Source organism: Bos taurus, chromosome 5 (assembly GCF_002263795.3).
Source record: "Bos taurus isolate L1 Dominette 01449 registration number 42190680 breed Hereford chromosome 5, ARS-UCD2.0, whole genome shotgun sequence".
In the NCBI taxonomy this organism is placed as follows: domain Eukaryota; kingdom Metazoa; phylum Chordata; class Mammalia; order Artiodactyla; family Bovidae; genus Bos; species Bos taurus.
In genome coordinates this window covers 77,400,176-77,424,193 of record NC_037332.1, presented here as the reverse complement: position 1 = coordinate 77,424,193, position 24,018 = coordinate 77,400,176, and the positions used below count along the sequence as shown (strand labels likewise).

The following is a 24,018-nucleotide window of genomic DNA, read 5'->3' as shown; positions in this document are numbered from 1 at the left end:
CCATAAGTGTGTACAGATTGTTAAAGGAAATTTCTAACTTCTGATTGCTAGATTCTTTTGCAAAAAAAGATGGTTTTGTTTCATCTGTCAAATTAATATGGAATAATATGTACTGTTACAGTATTCAGTGAGCTTCAAGATGTCTTCTGTGGACCTAAAACTGAAGGGTTGTTTTGTGGGTATCTGTTTATGTATAAGTATGATGGGCTATTTCATTAAAAGTAGTCAACTTATTAGGCTCTATTAAAAATATTATATATATTTTTTGTGCCCAGAGCAGCTTGCAGCATTTACAGATAGAATACACATTTCAGTGGAAACAAGAATCCTAGGACTGAAAGGAATCTTGGAGAGTGTCTTATGCTTCCATACTCTAGCTCTGTTTCTAGGAGCTGGAGTGAGGAGTTCTGCTATTGAAATTAAATTACTAAGTGATTAACATTAAGTTTTATAATGACAAGATTGCTTTCCTTTCTATTAGGTAATTAATAGAATTTCTTCATTTAAATTTTTTTACTTAATTTTTAAAAAAAAAATTATCATTTCCTGCTGTTTGCTTGGTAGCACTAACTAAATTCAAAGTGAAATTTGTACTAGTACAAATGAATGCAAATTAATAGAAAAATTCAAGCAGCTTGTTTTTCGTGGTGAATCAATATTTTATCCCACAGGAACAAGTTCTGCAAAGATCATCATGAATTTCAAGTATTCCCATCACCCTGTAGTTAATACAACTAGTGGTGTGGTCCAGTGTTCTTACTTATCAGTGAGGCCCAGGGAAATTTAATGACTCAATTAAGGTGACCCAAAAAATCAATAGTAGCGTTAGGGCTCTGTTCAGTTCAGTTCAGTTGCTCAGTCCTGTCCGATTCTTTGCAGCACCATGGATTGCAGCACTCCAGGCTTCCCTGTCCCCAACTCCCGGAGCTTCCTCAAACTCATGTCCATTGAGTCGGTGATGCCATTCAATCATGTCATCCTCTGTGGTCCCTTTCTCCTTCTGCCTTCAATCTTTCCCAACATCAGAGTCTTTTCCATCGAGTCAGTTCTTCGAGTTAGGAGGCCAAAGTATTGGAGCTTCAGCTTCAGCATCAGTCTTTCCAATGAATAGTCAAACTGATTGCCTTTAGGATAGACTGGTTTAGTGTCCTTCCTGTCCAAGAGACTCTCAAGAGTCTTCTCCATCACCACTGTTCAAAAGCATCAATTCTTTAGTGCTCAGCTTTCTTAATTGTCCAACTCTCACATCATACATGACTACTGGAAAAACTATAGCTTTGACTAGATGGATCTTTGTTGGCAAAGCAATGGCTCTGCTTTTTAATATGCTCTCTAGGTTGGTCATAGCTTTTCTTCTAAGAAGCAAGCGTCTTTTAATTTCATAGCTGCAGTCACCATCTGCGGTGATTTTGGAGCCCCAAAAATAAAAGCCTGCCACTTTTTCCATTGTTTCCCCATCTATTTGCCATGAATGATGGAACTGGAAACCATGATCTTAGTTTTCTGAAAGCTGAGTTTTAAGCCAACTTTTTCACTCTCGTCTTCACTTTCATCAAGAGGCTTTTTAGTTCTTCTTTGCTTTCTGCCATAAGGGTGCTGTTATCCACATATCTGAGGTTATTAATATTTCTCGTGGCAATCTTGATTCCAGCTTGTGCTTCAGCTAGCCTGGCATTTTGCATGATATACTCTGCATATAAGTTAAATAAGCAGGGTGACAATATACAGCATTGATGTACTCCTTTCCCGATTTGGAACTAGTCTGTCCAGTTCTAACTGTTGCTTCTTGACCTGCATACAGATTTCTCAGTAGGCAGGTAAGGCATCCCATCACTTTAAGAATTTTTCAGGTTTGTTGTGATCCACACCATCAAAGGCTTGGCGAAGTTAATAAAGCAGAAGTAGATGTTTTTCTGGAACTCTCTTGCTTTTTTGATGATCCAGTGTATGCTGAGAATTTGATCTCTGTTTCCTCTGCCTTTTCTAAATCCAGCTTGAACATCTGTAAATTCATGGTTCATGTACTGTTGAAACCTGATTTGGAGAATTTTTGACCATTACTTTGCTAGTGTGGGAGATGAGTGCAATTGTGCATTAGTTTGAACATTCTTTGGCATTGTCTTTGGGATTGGAATGAAAACTGACCTTTTCCAGTCCTGTGGCCACTGCTGAATTTTCTAAATTTGCTGGCATATTAAGTGCAGCACTTTCACAGCATCATCTTTTAGGATTTGAACTAGCTCAACTGGAATTCCTTCACCTCCACTAGCTTTGTTTGTAGTGATGCTTCCCAAGGCCCACTTGACTTCACATTCCAGGATGACTGGCTCTAGATGTGTGATCACTCCATCCTGGTTATCTGGGTCATGAAGATCTTTTTTGTATGGTTGTTTTGTGTATTTTTGCCATCTCTTCTTAATATCTTCTGCTTCTGTTAGGTCCATACCATTTCTGTCCTTTATTGTGCCCATCTTTGCATGAAATGTTCCCTTGGTATCTCTAATTTTTTGAGATCTCTAGTTTTTCCCATTCTACTGTTTTCCTCTGTTTCTTCGCATTGATCACTGAGGAAGGCTTTCTTATCTCTCCTTGCTATTCTTTGGAACTCTGCATTCAGATGGATATATATTTCCTTTTCTCCTTTGCCTTTCACTTCTCTTCTTTTCTCAGCTATTTGTAAGGCCTTCTCAGACAGCCATTTTGCCTTGTTGCATTTCTTTGTCCTGGGAATGGTTTTGATCACTGCCTCCTGTACAATGTCAGGAACCTCCATGCATGGTTCTTCAGGCACTCTATCAGATCTAATCCCTTGAATCTATTTGTCACTTCCACTGTATAACTGGAAGGGATTTGATTTAGGTGTTACCTGAATAGTCTAGTGGTTTTCCCCACTTTCTTCATTTTAAGTCTGAATTTGGCAATAAGGAGTTCATGATCTGAGCCATAGTCAACTCCTGGTCTTGTTTTTGCTGACTGTATAGAGCTTCTCCATCTTTGGCTGTAAAGAATATAATCAATCTGATTTTGGTATTGACCATCTGATGATGTCCATGTGTAGAGTCTTTTCTTGTGTTGTTGGAAGAGGGTGTTTGCTATGACCAGTGCGTTCTCTTGGCAAAACTCTAGAGCCTTTGCCCTCCTTTATTCTGTAGTCCAAGGCCAAATTTGCTTGTTACTCCAAGCAAATTTGAGTAACTTGGTATCTTGTATCTTTAGACTTTGCCTTCCTTTATTCTGTACTCCAAGGCCAAATTTGCTTGTTACTCCAAGCAAATTTGAGTAACTTTGTATCTTGGTATCTGTTGACTTCCAAGAGTGCATTTCAGTCCCCTCTGATGAAAAGGACATCCCTTTTGGGTGTTAGTTTTAGAAGGTCTTGTAGGTCTTCATTGAACTCTTCAACTTCAGGTTCTTTGGCATTACTGGTCTAGGCCTAGACTTGGATTACTGTGATGTTGAGTGGTTTGCCTTGGAAGTGAACAGAGATCGTTTTGTTGTTTTTGAGGTTGCATCCGAGTACTGCATTTCAGATTACTCACATTCTTGGTTCTAGCCAGTTCTGTTTGTTGTTGTTGTTGTTGTTTGTAGCTTCCTTTTTAAAAAGAAATCTCTGGCTCCTTTGCCTTAAAGATTTAGGTTATCCTTCTGGCTTACTTCACTCTGTATAATAGGCTCCAGTTTCATCCACCTCATTAGAACTGATTCAAATGTATTCTTTTTAATGGCTGAGTAATACTCCATTGTGTATATGTACCACAGCTTTCTTATCCATTCATCTGCAGATGGACATCTAGGTTGCTTCCATGTCCTGGCTATTATAAACAGTGCTGCGATGAACATTGGGGTAACGCATATATATGGAATTTAGAAAAAAAAAAAAAGATTTAGGTTAACTCCTGCTAAAGGTGGGGGTTGGCGGATTTTGAGCAAAGATCTGGTGCAGCTCTGGCAACATTAAGGGAAATGTTCCTGACCCCAGACTTTCACAATACGTACTTTGTATATCTCCATCAGAGTACTTTTCAGTTTATGCTGTAATTTTATTTACTTGATTGTCATGCTGGGAGACTGGTGCCTTCAAGGGCAGTGACTGGTCTTCTCATCCCCAGTGTTTCATATATGGTAGGTAGCCAATGATTCCTTGCTGAGTGAAGGGAGGTATGTGAGACCATGTGTGGGAAACATCTGACCTTTTGGTGGGGCTCCAGAATAAACCATAGTATGAGCATTGGTAAGAGATGAAACTGGATGTACGTGAGTTTGGAGCTCGACTTTTTATGCTACAGGCTTTTTATGCTATGCTAAAGAGTTTGGATTTACTTTGTAAGGAGTCGTAGTGCCATTGAGGGATCCTGAGAGGGAGTGGGTAGCAGTATGATTTACAATTTAGAAAGGAGCAGTTGTGAGCAGCGTAGAAGATAGACTGAAGGAGGGGAGAGGCTGACACTGGTCATGAGGCTGATTTAAGATTTAAAGGTCAAGTGGGGTGTAAGCTGTGTATACCCCGGGGGTTTGCAAGGCAATCCAGGTATTGGGAGAAAATATTAGAACTTCTGCTTATTGTTTAAAAAATAAGCTTTACTAACTTCTATTATATATGTTGAAAAATCATTTTATGTGTTGATGGTGACTTCCTGATCTGGATGTCACACTGTCACATGCCATATCCCATGTGGTAGAGAAGGCTTCCTAAAAGGAGAATGAAATTCTATGACTCAGAGAGATGGTAGGCCGTTTTGCCCTTTCCTTTTAGCTTTTTTCTAAACAGTGTAATCTTTAAGTATTTGGTTTAGTGAACTTATAGGATATGTTGTTTAGCTTTAACTAAACTCTCGAGCTTCCCTGGTGGCTCAGACGGTAAAGCATCTGCTAACAATGCGGGAGACTCAGGTTCAATCCCTGGGTCAGGAAGATCTCCTGGAGAAGGAAATGGCACCCCACTCCAGTATTCTTGCCTGGAAAATCCCATGGATGGAGGAGCCTGGTAGGCTGCAGTTCATGGGGTTGCAGAGTCGGACATGACTGAGCAATTTCACTTTCACTAAACTCTCATAAAATGATACGTGATATCAAATTCAAATACTGTCTTAAAGAAACCACAATTTGAAGATAAGCCAAAGAATACAAGACACATGAATAATAAGTAAACTGTACAGTTTATACTTCTAGTAACTCTGAGTCATATTATGATGTTAAAAACAATCAGACTGTCTAACCATTTAGGACAAGAAGGTGAACAAAAAGCAAGCAAACAAGCAAAATTACCATGAACATTCTTTGAAGTCTGAATTTACATCTACTCTTGCTTTTTAAAAATTTAAAAATGTATTATTTATTTTTGGCTGAACTGGATCTTCATTGCTGTTCATGGGCTTTCTTTTGCTGCAGAGCAGGGGCTTAGTAGTTGAAGTGCTTGGGTTTAGTTGCCCTGCAGCATGTGGAATCTTCCTGAACCAGGAATTGAACCCATGTCCCCTGCATTGGCCGGTGGATCTTTACCTCTGCACCAATAGGGAAGTCCTACTCTTATTAAGTATGTTAAGTTTTATCATGCCTTGAGATAGTATTAACTAATACTATGAGGCCAGTATTTAAAACTGCTTTTCGTGTCATCTTTAGCATCTTATTAAAATTTCTATTTTTGTATATTTTGTAATATAGTATTATACAATAGTACATAGTATAGAATTTATAAATATACATTCCTCAGGTACAGAGTCAAAGTTTTAATCAGTTGTATGATGAAAAAAATTTCAGGTGGACTGGTTGAGAGAAAGATGCTAAAAAAACTTAAGGGAAAGAGGTCATGGAAGGATCTATTCAGATTCTACTACATATTATAGATTATGTGGTTTCTTTTGCATATATTATGTAATATAATGATAATGGTAATCCTCTGAAGTAGATACTGCCATTTTATAGATGGCAAACTGAGGCTCAAAGAAGTTCAATACCTTGCCTAAGGACACAATTACAGTATTCAGTATTTCAACCTAGGTCTCTTTAAGACCCACATTCTTTCTACCTATTGTTTCTTTTGAATAACTGGGCATTTGAAAATTCAGTTAGCTGAGATTAAAGAATATAAGTAACTCATTTTATCCAGTGGATTACTAGTGAATTTTTAATGAAGTTGTATGTATAGTAACCCTACTTATCCTATTACCCTAGCTATTAGGTGAGATCTAATCCATATATAATGGGTATTATTTATTTCTGTCTCTGGGGATCCATATCATATTTACCATGTTCAAAGTTAATATTGATTCTTCTAAGTTTATGTTTGATAATAGAATATTCATTTAGGAAAAAATATTTTACCCTTGAGAAATTATCATATTTTGAATCAGGATCATGTGGGAAAAACTGTTCAGGCAGTTAAATACAATTAAATGGTATAAATACACATTTACTGATTTGGGTTTTTTTTTGGTGGGGGGGGCTTTTCAGATAAAGATTTTCATGGTCACTTATGATTCATGTATTTTCAGGATTGTAGCAAAAGCTTTCAAAAAATTTCTTCAATCAAAATGAAGAAAAATGCCACAGTGTTTAAGAGGCTTTTTACTTAATGAGTTTAATCATAATTCCGGAGGAGATTTCCCTGATGGCCCAGTGGTTAAGACTTGGACTTTCATTGCCGTGGACCTGAGTTTGATTCCTGGTGGGGAAACTAAGATCCCGCAATCCATGGTTCAGCCAAAAAAACCGAACCAACCAACCAACCAACCAACCAAACACAACAAACAAAAAAACAAAAACAAAACTAGAAAACCCTAGGAGATACAAAACAGTTCCATATACACAAAGACTTCCCTCACAATAGTAATATTTCCATCTATTTATCTGTTTCTCTGATTCTTTTGATTTTTAAAAAATATTTATTTATATTTGGCTGCACTGGGTCTTCATTGCTGTACACAGCCTTTCTCTAGTTGTGGTGATCAGGGTCTTCTCTGTAGTTGTGATTTCTAGGGCTTCTCATCACAGTGATTTCCCTTTCTTGCAGAGCACAGGCTCTATAGCACGGGGGCTTAGCTGCTCTGTGGTATGTGGGATCTTCTTGGATCAGGGATCAAACCTGTGTTCCCTGCTTTGGCAGGTATATTCTCAACCACCATACTACCAAGGAAGACCTCTTTTGATTTTTTTATCTTTAAATTTTTTTTTAATTGAAGGATAATTGCATTAAAGAATTTTGTTGTTTTCTGACATGAATCCGTCATAGGTATACATATATCCCCACCCTTTTGAACCTCGCTCCCATTTCCCTCCCCATCCCACCCCTCTAGGTTGATACAGAGCTCCTGTTTGAGTTTCCTGAGCAAATTCCTGTTGGCTGTCTATCTTACATGTGGTAATGTAGGTTTCGATGTTACTCTTTCCATACATCTCACCCTGTCCTCCCCTCCCCCCATGTCCATGAGTCTATTCTCTATGTCTGTTTCTCCATTTGTCCTGTAAATAAATTCTTCAGTACCATTTTTCTAGATTCCACGTATGTGCGTTAGAATACGATGTTTATCTTTCTCTTTCTGACTCACTTCACTCTGTATAATAGATTCTAGATTCATCCACCTCATCAAAACTGACTCAAATGCATTCCTTTTTATGGCTGAGTAATATTCCATTGTGTATATGTACTACAACTGCTTTATCTATTCATCTGTTGATGGATATCTAGGTTGCTTCCATGTTCTAGCTGTTGTAAATAGTGCTGCAGTGAACAGTGGGATACACGTGTCTTTTTCAACCATGGTTTCCTCAGGATATATGCCTAGGAGTGGGATGTCTGGGTCATATGGTGGTTTTATTCCTAGTTTTTAAAGGAATCTCCATACCGTCTTCCATAGTGACTGTATCAATTTACATTCCCACCAACAGTGCAAGAGTATTCCCTTTTCTCCACACCCTCTCTCACATTTATTGTTTGTAGACTTTTTGATGAGGGCCATTCTGACCAGTGTAAGGTGATATCTCACTGTAGATTTGATTTGCATTTCTCTAATAATGAGCAGTGTTGACCATTTTTTCATGTGTTTGTTAGCCATCTGTATGTCTTTTTTGGAGAAATGTCTGTTTAGGTCTTTTCCCCACTTTTTTGATTGGGTTGTTTGTTTTCCTGGTATTGAGTTGTATGAGGTGCTTGTATATTTTGGAAATTAATCCTTTGTCAGTTGTTTCATTTGCTATTATTTTCTCCCATTCCAAGGGTTGTCTTTTCACCTTGCTTATAGTTTCCTTTGCTATGCAAAAGCTTTTAAGTTTAATCAGGTCCCACTTGCTTACTTTTGTTTTTATTTCCATTACTCTAGGAGGTGGGTCTTAGAGGTTCTTGATTTGATTTATGTCATCAAGTGTTCTGCCTATGTTTCCTCTAAGATTTTTATAATTTCTGATCTTACATTTAGGTCTTTAATCCATTTTGAGTTTATCTTTGTGTATGGTGTTAGGAAGTGTTCTAATTTCATTCTTTCACATGTAGCTCTCCAGTTTTCCCAGCACCATTTATCGAAGAGGTTGTCTTTGCCCCATTGTATATTCCTGCCTCCTTTGTCAATAATAAGGTACCTTTAGATGCATGGATTTATTTCTGAGCTTTCTGTCTTGTTACATTGGTCTATATTTCTGTTTTTGTGCCAGTAACATACTGTCTTGATGGCTGTAGCTTTGTAGTATAATCTGAAATCAGGACAGTTGATTCCTCCAGCTCCATTCTTCTTTCTCAAAACTGCCCTGGCTATCTGGGGTCTTTTGTGTTTCCATATGAATCATGAAATGTTTTATTCTAGTTCTGTGAAAAATGCCATTGGTAATTTGATAGGGATTGCATTGAATCTGTAGATTGCATTTGGTAGTATGGTCATTTTCACAATATTGATTCTTCCTACCTAGAACATGGAATATCTCTTCATCTGTTTATGTCATCTTTGATTTCTTTCATTAGTGTCTTATAATTTTCTGTGTACAGTTCTTTTGTTTCCTTAGGGAAGTTATTCCTAGATATTTAATTCTTTTTGTTGCAATGGTGAATGGGATTGATTTCTCTTTCTGGTTTTTCATTGTTAGTATATAGAAATGCAAGTGATTTCTGTGTATTGATTTTGTATCCTGCAACTTTGTGAAATTTACTGATTAGCTCTAGTAATTTTCTTATACTATATTTAGGGTTTTCTATGTACAGTATCATGTCATCTGCAAACAGTGAGAGCTTTACTTCCTCTTTCCAATCTAGATTCCTTTTATTTCTTTTTCTTCCCTGATTGCTGTAGCTAGGAGTTCCAAAACTATGTTGAATGATAGTGGTGAAAGTGACACTCTTGTCTTCTTCCTGATCTTAGGGGGAATGCTTTCAGTGTTTTTACCAATGAGAATAATGTTTGCTGTAGGCTTATCATACATGGCCTTTACTATGTTGAGGTAGGTCCTTCTGAGATACCCCACATCTAAGGTAAGGGAAACCCAAGTAAGACGGTAGGCACTGAGAGAGGGCATCAGAGGGCAGACAGACTGAAACCACAATCACAGAAAACTTGCCAATCTGATCACATGGACCACAGCCTTGTCTAACTCAATGAAACTAAGCCATGCCATGTGGGGCCACCCAAGATGGGTGGGTCATGGTGGAGAGGTCTGACAGAATGTGGTCCACTGGAGAAGGGAATGGCAAACCACTTCAGTATTCTTGCCTTGAGAACCCCATGAACAGTGTGAAAAGGCAAAAAGATAGGACACTGAAAGATGAACTCCCCAGGTCGGTAGGTGCCCAGTATGCTACTGGAGATCAATGAAGAAATAACTCCAGAAAGAATGAAGGGATGGAGCCAAAGCAAAAACAACACCCAGTTGTGGATGGGACTGGTGATAGAAGCAAGATCTGATGCTGTAAAGAGCGGTATTGCATAGGAACCTGGATTGTTAGGTCCATGAATCAAGGCAAATGAGAAGTGGTCAAACAGGAGATTACAAGAGTGAACATCGACATTCTAGGAATCAGTGAACTAAGATGGACTGGCATGAGTGAATTTAACTCAGATGATCATTATATCTATTACTGTGGGCAGGAATCCCTTAGAAGAAATGGAGTAGCCATCATAGTCAACAAAAGAGTCCGAAATGCAGTACTTGGATGCAAGGCAAACCATTCAGTATCATCGTAATCCAAGTCTATGTCCTGACCAGTAACGCTGAAGCAGCTGAAGTTGAACAGTTCTATGAAGACCTACAAGGCCTTCTAGAACTAACACCCAAAAAAGATGTCCTCTTCATTATAGGGGACTGGAATGCAAAAATAGGAAGTCAAGAAACACCTGGAGTAACAGGCAAATTTGGCCTTGGAGTACAGAATGAAGCAGGGCAAAGGCTAATAGAGTTCTGCCAAGAGAACACACTGATCAGAGCAAACACCCTCTTCCAACAACACAAGAGAAGACTCTACACTTGAATATCACCAGATGGTCGACACTGAAATCAGATTAATTGTATTCTTTGCAGCCAAAGATGGAGAAGCTCTATACAGTCAGTTTTTTGTGTGTGGGAGCTCTCAATGACCTTTTATATATTCCATAGACACAGAGTCTGCCTAGTTGATTGTGTGGATTTAATCTGCAGCTTGTACAGCTAGTGTGATAGTTTTGGGTCTTCTTCCTTAGCCACACTTCCCCTCGGTTTCAATTGTGGTTTTATTTCCACTTCTGCATGTGTGTTGTCCACTGGGCTTTTCTCCTGAGGCTGCCTTGGAGGACTTGGGTTTGCCCCTGTGAAGGCCAGGTGTGGAGGTGGGGCAGGTGCTTGGATTGCAGGGGTTCTGGCAGCTTCATACCACGTACTCAGGGGAGTTGGCAGCTAAGGCAGCAGGAACTGTAATGCTTTAGAAGGGTATAGCAACTTGTATTGGCTAATACGCTCCAGTATTTTTGCCTGGAGAATCCCGTCCCTGACAGAGAAGCCTGGCAGGCCACAGTCTACAGGGTTGCAAAGAGTCGGATATGCGCATAGACGTAAAACTTCTTTGCCTGTGGCAGCTCTGCCCCAGTGAGAATTGAGCATGAAGGTGGCACAGCTGCTTGACTTGCAGGGACCCTGGCAGTGCCAAGTATGCAGGGACATGGACTGTCTCTGCTGCAGGAGTTATGGCCCTATCAGAGTCTTTTTTTGAGCCTCTTGTAGCTTGCGATCAGAAGGCCTCTTTGGCCAGTCTTTCTCTGTAGTTCAGCCCTTCAGGCACTTAGAGGGCTCCTTTGCCTGGGGTCCTTCTCTGTTGTTTGACGTGTCAGGCACATAGAGGGGCTCCCCTGGGTGTGGTCCTGCTCTTTAGTTTGGCACATCAGTCACTTAAAGGAGCACCCTGGGCCGGGTTCTACTCTGGTTCAGTGCGTCAGATGTTTGATGGGCCAGCCTCTCTATTGTTCAGCTGCTGATGCTGGCATGTGGGGAGAGAGAGACTATGGTGATAGCTCCACCCACTATGCAAGGCTGCCGGACTTTCCACCACAGTCTCCTCCCTCACATTCCCTCCATCTGTCTCTGCAGTCAATAGCAGCCCTCACCCTGGGATTGCTCCACAATCCCTAAACTCCAGCTCCCAGCTACTGCACCTTCCAGGGAACCTACGTCCCTGTCTGGGGTATGTATGGCTGCAGCAAGGACTGTCTAATTATCATTCCATTTAGGCTGTCACAGATCAGCTGTTTCACTCTCCGCCTTAAATGTTTCTCCTCTGACACGGACAATTGCCCCACTGTGGGGATCAGACCCTGCTTCAGTTTCCCCACTGGCTGAGGGCAGGGCCAGCCCTACTAACACTCCTGTTTTTCCCCCTAGTTCCTTTGTCCTACCGAGTTTTGCCGTGGTTCTATATCTTCTTTTCCTCTGGTCAGGTACTCCTGGCTGCTCTCAACTGATGTTCTGCATGCCCTTCTGTGTCTGAAGGTGTGTTCCTGATGTATCTGTGGAGAGAGATGTACTCCTTGTCCATCTGCTCCTCTGCCATCTTGTTCTCTTTCGAATTTTTTTTTTTTTTGGTGAGGTGATTTATCTGCTGTAAATTTATACAACTAGCAGAGTGGAATTTGAATCCACCTATTTGCACAGGTCACTGAAAGATGCTCTAAAGGGAACAGAAAACTTCCTAGGGTAATTTCAGGAATGTTGGGTATTTTTTGAAATGGAAGTAACTGCTTCTTTTGTTTCTGGTTTTTGCCCTTTGCCCTGTGACTATTATCCTTCCCTTTGGGCTGTGACTTTGGTATTTTTGGACTTTTTTAGTTATAGATTTGACTTGGTTTCTGCATTATATCAGTGGTAGGTGGTTAATAAAAATAAACACTACATATGTCATAGGAAAATTGGTATAGAATTTGTTTCTCTGTTTCCAATGTGGCAGCCTTAAAAGCCTTCACACTTTGGTCCTTGGTTGGCCTTTTCTGGTGAGTGTCAAATACAGTGTGCATGCAAAACTTTTAAGTACTCAGTAATTAATTGCTGTTATTATATTGTTTTCTCCTGATTTAAGGTCATTAATTTTCACTATTTGCTTATATATTCTCTCCAGGGTTTTCTCACTTTTTAAAATGAATGCCATTGAACTTCTGAAAAAAGTTGAAGTTAGTTGCTCAGTCGTGTCTGACTCTTTGCAGTCTCATGGACTGTAGCCGGCCAGATTCCTCTGTCCATGGAATTTTCCAGGCAAGAATACTGGAGTGGGTTGCCATTTCCTTCTCCAGGGGATCTTTCCAACCCAGGGATTGAACCCAGGTCTCCTGTATGGCAGGCAAATTCTTTACCATTTGAGTCCCAGGGAAATACTATTGAACTCCTCCCATGCACTAAAATTTGCCTTCTTTTTGATGTTTGAGGAAGCCGCTCTTAAATGAAGCTTAATTCCAAATATTTCTAAAAACAAACAAAAGGCTGGAGGCAGTTTATAAGTGCTAAGATGCATGGGACTGTACAACCCCACCCTCTTCCCCATTGCTTTAAGAAAGCAGAAGCAGGGAATAGTAAGGGAGAGAATGCAGTCAGCACTTCACTGGCACAGTGCTTTGATGTTTAGTAAAAATAGAATGTAGTAATCCCCATTTTACACTGGTGGAAATAGGCTCCAGAGAATATAAATAACAAGCATTTCAAGGTCGTAAACCTCTAGTAACTGACACAGGGAATTGATCTCTGATTTTGGAACTGTTGCACTGCTTTTTCTTGAAAAGTATAACCTATATATAAAATAGTCTTAACTTGGTGTTTGTCACATATTCAATTCTTCTTTTCTAAATGTAGTTGGCTTATTTAGTTGAAATATAGTTGAGTAGATTCTTAATAAGAATAGATTCCCTTCTCTCTCTTTCTAAACCTTTGTAGCTATCAGTGAAGCAATTAATTAAAAAGAGGCAAAGGGGATAGTTGCTGTGCTTCCTTTCTTTGGGAGAAGGAGCAACTTGAGGAAATGAAATGTCCTACATGAAAAAGCTAACCATGAGGGGACTGCTCACAGATAGCTTTTCTATTTTGAATGTAAGTGGGAGCCAACTGAGACCTGTAGAAAGCTAGAGCTGATTCAAATGGTTCTGTTAAAAGTTTGAAGACTTTTTTTCCTCTTTTTTAAATAAGTAAGCATTTCTAGAGCTTAGCTTTGAATAAGGCAAGGAGGCCCTGGATACAAATAAATCAGTAAGGGGAAGTTCTGACAAGTTTTGCACAGTAAATGCAGAGATGTATTTATTAAGTAGTAGCAAGTCTCATCAGGGCCCGTGAGCCTATGTAAATAGTTGTTGGGGTGCTATTCTTATATGCTAAGTTGTGAATGCCCCATCACACTCCAGAGCTGTGGCCTTGAGTGTAATAGATGGATAAATTCTAAGAGTTCATTTTCTATTTGTATGGGTCTTTTAGTCTCTTTAGGATCCCATCTATATATTTTACCATTAAAAAAAATGCTTGCAAATACTCGATGGTTTCTCAGGTTGAAGTTTTTCTTCATAAAACTTCATCTCATGAAATTTCTCTTAATGAAGACAAGTTTTGGAAGATGGAGGCATCTGAAGGCCAGATTCCAGTGAGGAGAGCAGAGAGAGCTCCCAGGTTTGCGTCTCCTGCCTGGTGACTGAGGAAAAAATTTGTTGGCTCAGGAAATGGCCCTTACCTGTTTTTCTCTGGGCTTCCCTTGTGGCTCAGCTGGGAAAGAATCTGCCTGCAGTGGGAGAGACCTGGGTTCAATCCCTGGATTGGGAAGCTCCCCTGGAGAAGGGAAAGGCTACCCACTCCAGTATTTTGGCCTGGAGATTTCCATGGGCTGTATAGTCCACGGGATTGCAAAGAGTCAGACACAACTGATCAACTTTCAGTTTCTTTCTCTTGAACACCAGGAGTCAGCATTTGCTATGGTCATGTGAATCCTGCTGCCACTAGGTGGCAAGACAGAAGCAAAAATTCTAGGCAGATGTGTAAGGTTAGGAAGCCTGCTCAGACATACTTCACTGGTGGGAGATATGGCGTGGTCGGTTGGGGTGCCACAGTTGGAAAGAACTTGAGACATGGAGTGTATTTCTCTACTACTGATTTTAATTCTGCCCCTGGTAATAAAGTTTCTGGTGATAGAAGTTGGTATTTAGAATGTATGGTCTTAAAAGCATGAACCATGAAATCTTAGCTTTTAGAAACTTTGCAGAGCTCTACCATCAAGTTGGTAAGGCATTGTTATCACTATTTTATAGATAGCAAATAGATGTCCATAGAAGTTGGTTTTTCCAGGATTTCACAGCAAGTCACTGGTTGGTCTTGCTCTTTGAATTACAGTTTTGTACCAATTAAGTTATTATTTTAAGTGAAGCCTATTTATGAGGAAAAATAGAGACTAGAAGATGTTTTGGATTCTGCTTTCTGGCTTTCCATAGTCCTGAGTATAGACCCCTTTGCAGCCCAAAGCAGTCTGGTCAACAGGTGGTAATGACTAACTTACCAGTCCTGTGACAGTAAGGAAACAACCTTCATTAGACGGTCACTTAAAATGCAGAGCTATAAAGTCATAGCAGTTACCACATTGTGATACTTAAAGAATTGTGAAAATTAAAAAAGGAAGCCTATATGTGTGCCTGGCATATAACCTGCAATTAATAAAATGTTTTTCCCTCTGAAGCTGCCCCTCATATTTGTTTCTTTGTTTTTAAAATATGTTAGTTATCTGGGCATATTAATTATTAGTTGGAACCAACATGCTGAAATGGGAAGGAAAACTTTCTTCTCAAGAAGAAATTGTCTTCCTTTTCTTTGTCACAGCAGTGAACTTTGATTTTTCAAACTTTTTAACCATAACCTAGTACTTTGTGTGTGCTTGTACATCTGTGTTTGTGTCTGAAATAAAAGTTAATCCTTTCTGTGTGTTTATATACTCTACTGTTTTCTGTCATATCCACTAATAAGATGTGACCACAGTTTGAAAAATCTTATGCTGTAAAGAAAGATAAGAAAACATTAATTTTAGGCTTCTTTTTTTTCTTCCATCTTAACTAAAGACCTTCCAGCCTGGCAAATCCAGGGTCAAATTCAAAATAAGATGAGAAGGTTATACCTCTTAGAACATGTAAGTGCTTCCAGTAGTACTTGAGGAGTACTGACATTTCTATCAGCTCACCTCACAGTTAACTGTGCCCTACCTATGATTAAAGGCAGTGAGAACAGAAAGAAAATGCAGTGTAGGTTCTGTGAGACACAGTTAACGTTTTTGCTAAAACTTTTACTCACCCTATATTTCTTTTGTGGGTCAATTTTAACCTCATTTCTTGCAGCTCTTGGATCAGTGGGCTTATGTTAACCCACATCATCTAACAGACCCACTTGAGGTAGCTTTGGAAATTCAGGTGTGAACTGTTTTTTTGTTTTTTTTTTGTTTTTTTAATATAGTTGACTTATGTGTGTTAATTTGTGTTAATTTCTGCTGTATAGCAAAGTGACCCAGTTATACACATCTATACATTTTTAAAATATTCTTTGCCATTATGGTTTATCCCAGGATATTGAACATAGTTCATTATGCTATAAGGTGTGAATTGTTGAATGAAACAGATTGCTGCCTCAGCTGCTGATAGAATAGGCCAGTAGTGTTGACTGGTGTTTTTTTGTTCATAACTTGTGGTGTGTGATCTCATTTGTTCCCCCTAACCCTGTGAGACAAGAGATGAAATTATCGTATTTATTCAAAACCATCATCACCACTGAAAAACAAGCAAACAAATAAAATCGAAGGATTCAAGAGCTTAGCTAGCTTGTTCAAATCACATAGGTATGGGAGAGAGTAGAGCTTCTCCTACTCTCAGGTAATAACCCAGGTCTGTCTTATTACCAAAAATCTTGATCCCAAAACCTTCATAATTTAAAATGTTGATACCAAGAGTACTTTTCTTATGGATTAAATACTACTTAAAATACTAAATCTTTGGGAGACAAGTTACTTCAAAGAATATAGCACAAGAGGGGCTTCCTTGGTGGTCCAGTGGTTAAGACCTTGACATCCAATGCAGTGGGTGTGGGTTCAGTCTTTGGTTGGAGAGCCAAGAAGGTCTTACATGCCTTGCAGCCCCAAAACCAAAACATAAAGCAGAAGCAATATTGTAACAAATACTAAGAAAACTTAAAAAATGATCCTTGTTGGTGGGGGGAGGAGAGTCTTAAAAAGAGTATAAAGCATAAGAAAGTATCATTCAGTTATCCTTGTTTAAAGGTAAATAACCATTCTTCTCAACTTTGTACTTCAGATATTTAAGATGCCTTTAATTTTGAGGAATGTTGATGTAGTCCCCACAAATATAATTTTTTCCCTCTTTGTGAACAAAGATGGAAGCCTGTGGTAAATACCTATGTTTTTTGGTTTGTCATCTTCCCTGTTTTATTTCTGAAAACTTCTGAAGTAGCGGGGCATGTGGTGGTGATATTGTTGGCAACACTAAAATTTGAAAAGCTTGTGTGAGAATTTAAATAAGAGCTTGGATCTTCTGACCACCGGCTGACTTCTTTGCAGATGCATTAATCTATTTGGACAGAGTAATTGTGTGTTTTGAGTAAAGGCCCAAGGTTAAAAATGGTAGAGGAAGAAGACCTCATAATTCACAATGTATTTTTTGCTTGGGTTTAGAGTGTAGCCTTGTCAAGACTGTTTTGTCATTTTCAACAGAATAATCACGTGAGGCAACGGAGTAATCCCATGAGGGAGGGAAAGGTTAAGTAAAGTTCTGCACTTACCAGCTATTTCACATAGCCAGTGACAGGTAGAAGTATTCTTTAATATGATTTTCTTTTCTGCCCCAAGTTTCTTTTAGAGCACTTAAATTTTGCATGTGACCGAGTGAAACATGATATGTCAATAAACAATGAATTAACCTTGGTTTTTATATGTTTGGTCTCATCCAGCTGAAATTCATGATTCTACAAAAGATTAAAGAGAAAGGACACTGTGATGGGGAGGGAGATAGGAGGTTCAACAGGGAGGGGATATATGTATACCTATGGCTGATTCATATTGAGGTTTGACAGAAAACAACAAAATTCTGTAAAGCAATTATCCTTCAATTCAAAAATAATAATAATAATAAAAACTTACAGAAAAAAAGGACAAGGTGAGGAGGGCATTAATATTTTATATCCATTGGAAAGCTCATAAATAGTAATAAGGTGGATAAAGTGTATTGAGAGTATCCAGTGTGCTACACAGTGTTCAAAGTGTTTCATTAACCATTTTATCTCATGAAATTTTAAAACCCATGTGAAGGTAATACCATTGTTTCAGATTTTATACGTAAAGAAACCAAACCACTAATAGTTTAGCTTAATATTGATTGGTAAGTGGTTGAGCAGGTGGCTGAGATGGTAAAGAATCCGCCTGCAATGCAGGAGACCTAGGTTCATTCCCTTGGTTGGGAAGATCTCCTGGAGGAGCACATGGCAACCCACTCCAGTATTCTTGCCTGCAGAATCCTGATGGACAGAGGAGCCTGGTGGGCTACAATCCATGGGGTTGCGAAGTGTTGGACACGACTGAGCAACTAAGCACACAGCACACAGAGCAAGTATAATCTGACTTAAGAGCCTGTGCCTTTTATAACTCTCACTGTTATTGTTCAGTTGCTTAGTCCTGTCCGACTCTTTGCATCACTAAAGGACTGTAGCTTGTCAGTCTTCCTAGTTCTTCATCATCTCCCAGAGCTTCTTCAAACTCACCTCCATTGACTTGGTGATTCAATCCAATCATCTCATCCTCTGTACTAACTTCTCCTGATGCTTTCAATCTTTTCCAGCATCAGGGTCTTTTCTAATGAGTCAGCTCTTTCAAGCAGGTGGCCAAAGTATTGGAGTGTCAGCTTCAGCATCATTCCTGCCAATGAATATTCAGGACTGATTTCCTTTAGGATGGATTGGTTGGAACTACTTGCAGTCCAAGGGACTCTCAAGAGTCTTCTCCAGCACCACAGTTCAAAAGCATCAATTCTTCAGCACTCAGCCTTCTTTATGGTCCAGTCCTCACATCCATACATGACTACTGGAAAAACCATAGCTTTGACTAGATGGACCTTTGTAGGCAAAGTAATATTTCTGCTTTTTAATATGCTATCTAGGTTGGTCATCACTTTTCTTCCAAGGAGCAAGTCTTTTTTAATTTCATGACTGCAGTCACTATCTGCAGAGATATTGGAGCACAAGAAAATAAAGTCTGTCACTGTTTTCATTGTTTCCTCATCTATTTGCCATGAAGTTATGGGGCAGGATGCCCTGATCGTAATTTTTTGAATGTAGAGTTTTAAGCCAGCTTTTTCACTCTCTTCTTTTCATCTTCATCAAGAGGCTTTTCAGTTCCTCTTTGCTTTCTGCCATAAGGGTGGTGTCATTTGCATATATGAGGTTATTGATATTTCTCCCTGCAGTCTTAATTCCAGCTTGTGCTTCATCCAGCCTGGCATTTTGCATGATGTATTCTGCATAAAAGTTAAATAAGCACGGTGACAGTGTACAGACTTGATGTACTCCTTTCCCAATTTTGAACCAGCCCATTGTTCCATGTCCAGTTCTAACTGTTGCTTCTTGATCTGCATACAGATTTCCTAGGAGGCAGGTAGGTGGTCTGGTATTCCCATTTCTTTAAGAAATTTCCACAGTAGTAGTGATCCACACAGTCAAACGCTTTAGCATAGTCAGTGAAGTAGAAGTATATGTTCTAGAATTCTCTTGCTTTTTCTGTAATCGAACAGATGTTGGCAATTTGATCTGTGGTTCCTCTGCCTTTTCTAAATCCTGCTTAAACATTTAGAAGTTCTGCTTCATGTACTGTTGAATCCTAGCTTGGAGATCTTGAGCATTACCTTGCTAATGTGTTAAATGAGTACAATTGTGCGGTAGTTTGAACATTCTTTGGCATTGGCTTCTTTGGGATGGGAATGAAAATTGACCTTTTCCAGTCCTGTGGCCAGTGCTGAGTTTTCCAAATTTACTGGCATATTGAGTGCAGTGCTTTCACAGCATCATCTTTTAGGATTTGAAATAGGTAAGTCAGAGTTCCATCACTCACCTCCACTAGCTGTGTTTGTAGTGATGCTTTCTAAGGCTGAATGGACTTCACAGTCCAGGGTATCTGACTCTAGGTGAATGATCACACCATCATGGTTATCTGGGTCATTAAGATCTTTTTTTGTGTGTAGTTCTTCTGTGTATTCTTGCCATCTCTTCTTAATATCTTCTGCTTCTGTTAGATCCATACCTTTTCTGTCCTTGATTGTGCCCATCATTGCATGAAATGTTCCCTTGGTATCTCTAATTTTCTTGAAGTGATCTCTAGTCTTTCACTTTCTAGTGTTTTCCTCTATTTCTTTGCACTGATCACTGAGGAAGGCTTTCTTATCTCTCCTAGCTATTCTTTGGAACTCTGCTTTCAAATGGGTATATCTTTCCTTTTCTCCTTTACCTTTCACGTCTCTTCTTTTCTCAGCTACTCGTAAGGCCTCCTCAGACAATCATTTTGCCTTTTTGCATTTCTTTTTCTTGGGGATGGTCTTGATCACCACCTCCTGTACAGTGTTACCAACCTACATCTTCAGGCACTCTCTCGGATCTAATCCCTTGAATCTATTTGTCACTTCCACTGTATAATCGTAAGGGATTTGATTTAGGTCATACCTGCATGGTCTAGTGGTTTTCCCTACTTTCTTCAATTTAAGTCGAATTTTGCCATAAAAAATTCATAATCTGAGCCACAGTCAGCTCCTGGTCTTGTTTATGCTGATGTATAGAGCTTTTCTATTGACCACAGACTTGTCTAACTCAATGAAACTATGAGCCATGCCATGTAGGGCCACCCAAGGTGGACGGTTCTAACAAAATGGGGTCCACTGGAGAAGGGAATTGCAAACCACTTCAGTAGTCTTGCCCTGAGAACCCCATGAATAGTATGAAAAGACAACAAGAACACTGAAAGATGAACTTCTCAAGTTGATAGGTGCCCAATATGCTACTGGAGATCAGTGAAGAAATAACTCCAGAAAGAATGAAGAGAGGGACTGAAAGCAAAAACAACACCCAGTTGAGAATGTGACTGGTGAGGGAAATAAAGTCTGATGCTATAAAGAGCAATATTGCATAGAAACCTGGAATGTTAGCTCCATGAATCAAGGCAGATTGGAAGTGGTCAAACGAGATGGCAAGGGTGAACATTGACATCTTAGGAATCAGTGAACTTGTATGGACTGGAATGGGTGAATTTACCTCAGTATTATATCTACTACTGTGGACAAGAATCCCTTAGAAAATGGAGTAGTCATCACAGTCAACAAAAGAGTCCAAAATGCAGTACTTGGATGCAATCTCAAAAATGACAGAATGATCTCTGTTCATTTCCAAGGCAAACCATTCAATATCACAGTAATCCAAGTCTGTGCCCCAACCAGTAATGCTGAAGAAGCTGAAGTTGAATGGTTCTATGAAGACCTACAAGACCTTCTAGAACTAACACCCAAAAAAGATGTCCTTTTCATTATAGGGGACTGGAATGCAAAAGTAGGAAGTCAAGAGATAACTGGAATAACAGGCAAATTTGGCCTTGGAATATGGAACAAAGCAGAGTAAAGGCTAAAAGTTTTGCCAAGAGAATGCACCAATCATAGCAAACACCCTCTTCAACAACACAAGAGAAGACTCGACACATGGACATCAGCAGATGGTCGACACCAAAATCAGATTGATTATATTCTTTGCAGCCAAAGATGGAGAAGCTCTATATAGTCAGCAAACACAAGACTGGGAGCTGACTGTGGCTCAGATCATGAACTCCTTATTGCCAAATTCAGACTTAAATTGAAGAAAGCAGGGAAAACCACTAGACCATGCACATATGACCTTAATCAAATCCATTATGATTATACAGTAGAAGTGACAAATAGATTCAAGGGATTAGATCTGAGAGAGTGCCTGAAGATGTAGGTTGGTAACACTGTACAGGAGGTGGTGATCAAGACCATCCCCAAGAAAAAGAAATGCAAAAAGGAAAAATGGTTGTCTGAGGAGGGTTTACAAGTAGCTGAGAAAAGAAGAGACATGAAAGGTAAAGGAGAAAAGGAAAGATATACCCATTTGAATGCAGAGTTCCAAAGAATAACAAGAAGAGATAAGAAAGCCTTCCTCCGTGATCAGTGCAAAGAAATAGAGGAAAACACTAGAAAGTGAAAGACTAGAGTTCACTTCAAGAGAATTAGAGATACCACAGGAACATCTCATGCAAAGATGGGCTCAATGAAGGACAGAAAAGGTATGGACCTAACAGAAGCAGAAGATATTAAGAAGACATGGCAAGAATACACAGAATAGCTATTCAAAAAAGATCTCCATGACCCAGATAGCTACAATGGTGTGATCACTCATGTAGAGCCAGACATCCTGGAATACAAAGTCAAGTGGGCCTTAGGGACCACTGGGAACAAAGCAAGTGGAGGTGATGGAATTCCAGTTGAGCTATTTCAGATCTAAAATATGATGCTGTTAAAGTACTGCACTCAATATGCCAGCAAATTTGGAAGATTCAGCAGTGGCCACAGGGCTGGAAAAGGTCAGTTTTCATTCCAATTCCAAAGAAAGGCAATGCCAAAGAATGATCAAACTACCACACAATTGCACTGATCTCACACGCTAGCCAAGTAATGCTCAAAATTCTCCAAGCCTTTGAAGAAAAGCCATGGCCACCTAGACAGCATATTAAAAAGCATAGAGATTGCTTTGCTGACAAAGGACCATTTAGTGAAAGCTACAATTTTTCCAGTAGTCATGTATGGATGTGAGAGTTGGACTATAAAGAAAGCTGAGCACCAAAGAATTGATGGTTTTGAATAGTGGTGTTGGAGAATTCTCTTGAGAGACCTTGGATAAGAGGGAGATCCAACCAATCATTCCTAAGGAAATCAGTCCTAATTATTCATTGGAAGGACTGATGCTGAACCTGAAACTCCAATACTGTGGCCACCTGATGGGAAGAACTGACTCATTGGAAAAGACCCTGATACTGGGAAAGATTGAAGTCAGGAGGAGAAGGGTGTGATAGAGGATCAGATGGTTGGATGGCATCACTGATTCTATGGATATGAGTTTGAGTAAGCTTCAGCAGTTGGTGATGGCCAGGGAATCCTGGTGTGTACTGATGTTCATGGGGTCACAAAGAATTGGACAATGATGAGTGACTGAACTGAACTGGACCGAGAACTTCTTTCCATCTCTGACTACAAAGAATATAATCAGTCTGATTTAGGTATTGACCATCTGATAATGTCCATGTGTAAAGTCGTCTCTTGTGTTGTTGGAAGAGGGTGTGTGCTATGACCAGGGCATTCTCTTGGCAAACCTCTGTTAGCCTGTGCCCTGCTTCATTTTGTACTTCAAGGCCAAATTTGCCTGTTAGTCCAGATATCTCTTGACTTCCAGGAGGTGATGATTTATCTAATGAATATAGATATGACATAATATTGGGACTGTTGCTATATAATAGTGTAGAGGGCCTGGAAAATACCAAGCTCAGTAAATTCTTAATCTGATTTTCTGCTGATGGTTGGATATGTATGCCCTCCCTGTAGTTTGGCCTCAGTAATGGTGGTAATGGTGACATCCTTCAAAAGGACTTATGGTAGTATGCGTGCATCCCGGGACTGTTGTCTTCAGTGCCCCTTGCCCCATAGTAGGCCATTGCTGACCCGTGCTTCCGCAGAAGATACTCAAATACTCAAAGGCAGGTTTGGCTCAGTGTCTTGTGGGGCTCAGTGCTCCTTTTTGTAGGACCTGTTGTGCAGAAAGTTTCATTTGCACATCTCTAGTGAATATGAGGTTTGATTCTAAATTCGATTTTCCTCTCCTACCATCTTGTTGGGGCTTCTCTTTTGCTGTTGGACGTGGGGTATCTTTTTTCGGTGGGATCCACTGTTTACCTGTTGATAGTTAATCAGCGGCTAGTTGGAATTTTGGTGTTCTTGCAAGAGAAGATGAGCGCATGTCCTTCTCTACCATCTTAGGAGCTATATGATAACTGTTATATTGCCATTCTATTTAATAGACATTCAAGTAACAGGTCATAGAAAATGGGCCCTGATTACCATTAATTTAGAATTTAAACTTGCACAAGTTATTTCATCTCTTTTTGCCCCTTTCCTCATCTCTAAATTGTGTGATAATATCTATTCTATCTACAACTCTATTTTGTGTACGCAATTAAAGCTGGAGAGATGTATTGGCCATGGTGAAGGATACATTGTATAGCGGAGGCAAAGACAAGGGGGTAAAGACAATAAAAAGTGGGAGAGAGTATATTTTGTAAAAGTTTATATGCAAAAATATTTCAAACCATTGGTTTGAAGGAAAAGTGAGTACAAATATTAAAATTGTCAGTGTAGGCTGTAGGCACTACCTTCATGGGAAGGTGAGGGAGGGGCCAGAGTGTTGCTCAAGAAGTACAAGTAGCTCTGTCATAGATGAGAGGATTGAGGTAAAGGGCTCCTCTGTGGTGCTGCT

At 39.6% G+C, this 24,018-nt stretch overlaps 1 protein-coding gene across 5 annotated transcripts in view; it reads left to right on the top strand.

The window, feature by feature from the left end:
- Positions 1-24,018, top strand: part of FGD4 (FYVE, RhoGEF and PH domain containing 4) — a 243,680-nt gene that overhangs the window by 38,852 nt on the left and 180,810 nt on the right. For 3 of the 5 annotated variants that reach the window (XM_059887007.1, XM_024992560.2, XM_059887006.1), the window contains exon 1: positions 11,727-24,018. This exon is cut by the window's right edge. The exons of the other annotated variants lie outside the window; for them this stretch is intronic. The gene's annotated coding sequence lies outside the window, so the exon portion shown is untranslated. Of the gene's footprint in view, positions 1-11,726 lie in introns of those variants that run through there. 5 annotated transcript variants of the gene reach the window in all.